Genomic DNA, 4,581 nt, shown 5'->3' with positions numbered 1-4,581 from the left:
GTAATTACCGCTTCTCATATCAGTTTCACTATACAGATGACATAAAATAATATGCTGCTTATTTGTAAGTAATATACGAGGGCTTTTAGAGAAATTCATGGAAATTTCTTGATGCTGTAAGAAGTCTTTACGAATCACGGAAATGTCTAACAATCGTGTCAACTTAGAAATTGTGTCTTATAACATTGTCACAAATGCTTTATCTGACAACGTTTCAAAACAAAAATTGTAAGCTCACACGATTGTTAAGCGACGTACGTACGGTTGTCAGATCTTAAAATGTTGTCAGAAAAATTTTCATAATGTGTCTACCAATAATATTTGTCTTGCATAAAATCATTCCCAAGCATAAAACCATAATATTGTCAGACATTCAACAATCGTATTGATGTCTGATGATGCATCTGATAATGGAATCATTGTCATATAAATGATTTCTATTTGCAACATGTTACATTAATGAACATATGTATATATCCAAATTAAGATCTGACAACTTTTGCCATACAATAATTCGGCAACAGTGAACAGATAAATTTATTGTCTGTCAATCGTCTGCAATGAAATCGTGTGTATTTCTTACAATTTACCTATTGCTAGGAATTTTTTATTGTCATATAAATTTTTTCTATTAGTAACACGGTACTTAATTAACATATGTTTATACCTAAAATAAGATCTGGCAACTTTTGCCATACAACAATCAGACAACAGGAATAGTTGTTGGCAGATAAATTAATTGTCTGACAATCGTATGGCAATGAAATTGTGAGGTTTTCTTACAACGGTCTGTATTGGCAATGTCATTGTCAGTACGTTGTAAATCTGCCAATTTGACTTTCCTAAATACTCCTATACATATAAGCACATTTTCTAGGGAAATGAATTTTAATTTTTCATTGACAAAATTCGTATAAAATAACGGCTTCCTCTGTCGCATTTGAAGAGGCATCTTTTCAAAAATTATTATTTTTAGTATTATTCAGAATTTGGAACAGAAACCTCTAGGAGGAAATTCTGTGTTGACTTCAACAGTATATTATATAAAGAGGAGCTAGTTTACTTCTCAGTTTCTTTTCAATATTCAACTCTTCGGGAGATCGAACTCTCACTACCTTTAGGAGAGGTTATGAATGATTCTGATTTACCCTTCCTAAGATCTACTTTAATACTCCAGTTTTCCGTTTTTTTGGATGACGATAACTTGGCAACAGGGTATATTTGTTCTCATTTGAGAAGTCAGATTCGGTCACATGTTTTATGACTGAGATTTTTTGAGGCCCCATCCTTACCATGCTTTTCCTATGGCATTTTTTACACTTAATGTATTCTCCGCTAATCCTGGAAAATATAAATGTTACTAGTCTTCCTCTTGTCTACCGGGACTATAAACTGGTGATGATCAAATTTATTCTAGACTTTTTCTTAAAATGCTTTGAAATAGGGTCAAACCAGAGAAACACATAATTTGGTGCCACAGAAATCGGTAAAACTTTGTCTATTCCCGGTAATTGGCAAGATACGGTCGGTGTAAATGCGGGATAGGAATGTTGTTTAAAAGACTGATTCACGGTAAAGTTGTTAGTTTTGTATATGATCGTTGTTGTTGCCGAGACAACAGATATCACACAGAGGAGTAACTGTGGGTTTAAGAGTGGAAAAATGAGTTAGTGTTGAGTTTATATGATATGGAATTAAAGTATATATAATATGGAGTAAATGTGTCGGATGTTATTTCTTATGAGTGTGTGGAATAAATAAGAAGTGTTTTGAGTTGAATAGTGATAAATTAAAAATATGTTATACAAATGATATCATGATACCATGTCATCAAGTCAGATTTGCCACTGTATGTTATCTGAGAGTAAGATCAGGACTTATTTCATGGTTTCATGTTTCCTATCAATTGCGTCTCAAGGTGCTGTTGCGCTCTCAACAGGAGCTATTCCATCTTACTGGTTATAAATGAAAGTGATGTTTTTCTTTCATTTCGAAAGTTAAGCAACGGGTCAGCACTTGTCAGAGATTAAATAGGTCGAGTATTTGAGCAAAAGAACAATGTACAAAAATTGCCACCAGCGTGTAAGAAACATAATGGAGCGTTGGTTCGTCGTGCAATCAGCGCTTGAAAAAGTAACACCTTCTTCGACTTCTTGTTCGCCATGGAAGTCCATATTAACATTGTCGTATTCAACATAGCATAGATCGGTAGCCACATCCATAAAAACCGTTTGCTGTTAAAAGCAGTTGCTAGCTCGCAATCAAAAGAATTTAAGAATTTAACGGCAAAAGTTCAAAAATTACTTATTGATTTATTTGATTATATGAAAAGTCATTACAAGAGCTCTTAAATGTAATGCAGACGGTATGGAGTAGCCATTAAAAAGTAAGCAGCAGTGGAAGTACACTTCATTAGCGAGTTTTTTCGGGGATAAATAGATTAGTTTCGCTGAAGCCCTTTTTCTAGACCAAATCTGTTTAAAGCAAAATCTGCGGCGTCATGTCTCAAACAGGAATATGGTTCAAAGCTTATTAAAAAGATTTTCATAAAAATTGCAAGTATTTATTAAACTCTTAATTAAAGTATACAGACAAAAATAAAAAAATTAAACCAACAATAAATAAGATAGCAAAATAAATTTGTTAAACTCTATTAAACATGAAATGTGCGTGATTTTCACTTTTTCTTTCACTAAATTTTTTCACTAGTTTTTGTTTATTTTGTTATAGTTGTTATTTTCATTATTATTATTATTTATACGAACAACTATTTATTTTGCAATTAATTGATAGTAATGGAGAAATTTTTATTATTATTAAAAAAACTGAAAATATCTAAAAACAATCTGTTATTTTAAAAGCAGCAAAATCCATTCAATGTGTTTAAAGCCAACACAGACATAACACACAACAATATTTAAGACAATAAAAAATAATTTTATAACGGAAATTTAATTAAAACGCCTCAATTACCAGGGGCTATTTAATGTGATTATTTTATTACTATATTTTTAAAATTTTTATTAACATATCTTTTGTTCTATATCAGTCAGATAATTTAAGATGTTTAACGATTTCAAGATAATTTTACTTATTAAGAGGCATTAAAGTTTGTCGGATAAATTCATTATTTTATAATTTTATTTCATTTATCTCCTCTTATTGTAACACCCAGTACAATTATTTATTACAAATCAACTTTCAATAGTGTAAAATAATAATTATTAAATTAAAGTAGAATTTAATTCTTCACTCATGCCATTCCATTCCATTTAACAGGTGTTTTTGATTCATTCAATTCGTCTTCCTCATTCACAATTCATCTTCCGCAGCACAATTAATGTGAGAGCAACATTTTTACGACTATTTAACCCCGAAAAACAAAACAAAAAAAAACATTAAAACTTTAAGAAAGACCAAATTTCTGCAATGTTTTTATGGTTACAAAAAAATTCGACATAAATAATAAAATAAATGAAAATTAAAGTATAAAAAATGAAATAAAATAAGAAGAAACCGTTTGAATTGTGGCAGAAACATAAAACATGCAACACAAAGACACACAAGAAACAGGTGCATGTGTTTAAAAAGTATTACAAAAAAAAATAGAAAGAAAATTAAATTAAATTACCAGTAAGTATTATAAAAATGTTTTGGTTTACTGGCAAATTTTTTTATTATTATTCTTATTTTAAATAACTTTATTTCATTTATTTACAACTTTAAATAGTTTGGTTCGAGTGTATAAAAGTCTTCACTACATAAGCATATAAACTAATATTGAAAAATAGTCAGAAGCGCCACTTTCATTAAGAAGAATAGACCATAAAATGATCATTTTTTATACACACATCAGACGCGACCAATTGCTTAGAATTATTTAAAAATGCGAGATAGATATCATACATTTTTCCAGACATTGGGTTGACGTATGCAGTGGCGAATCCACCTCGAGATTTTGGTGGGGGATGTGATTTTTTAAATTTGGTTTTTTATTTGTTTTCTTTTTCCTAATTTTTATGCCCTACATCACTATAGGGGTACTATTACGCGTTTGTGCTGATGTTTGTAAGACCCACCTTAAAGTATACTAAGTCGATTTAGCTGTTTCCGTCTGTCCGTCCGTCTGTCTGTGTATCCATATAAGCCTTGTGCGTACGCTATTGAAAACGTTGGAATTGGTAAATTATTTCGCCTAGTTCGCATTCAACCGTACCCCCGAATCGGGCCTTTAAATGTTCTATTATGTCAACAAACACTGATTTTTATAATGATCGGGCTTCTTTTGACCCGAGCCCCCATACAATCTCCCCTTCAGAAAATGACTTGAAGGTTAAAATTCACTTATAATTACTAATAAAACAAGTATAAATGTATAGTCGGGCGTAGCCGACCATATGATACCCTACAACAGTCAGTATGTATGTTAAAAAAGGGGGATTATTTAAAAAAATAAAGCCTTTGGTTAGTTTTTTTTTTAACTTTATTTCGGAATATTTTTACTTTTTTTTTGGCAAAAAAGAGATTTTTTTAAGAGGGCTCAAAGGGGAGTAGGGCAAAATATGGCCCTATCCTTAAAAA

Source organism: Lucilia cuprina, chromosome 3 (genome assembly GCF_022045245.1).
Source record: "Lucilia cuprina isolate Lc7/37 chromosome 3, ASM2204524v1, whole genome shotgun sequence".
Lineage (NCBI taxonomy): Eukaryota > Metazoa > Arthropoda > Insecta > Diptera > Calliphoridae > Lucilia > Lucilia cuprina.
Note: the sequence above shows the minus strand (reverse complement) of the source record.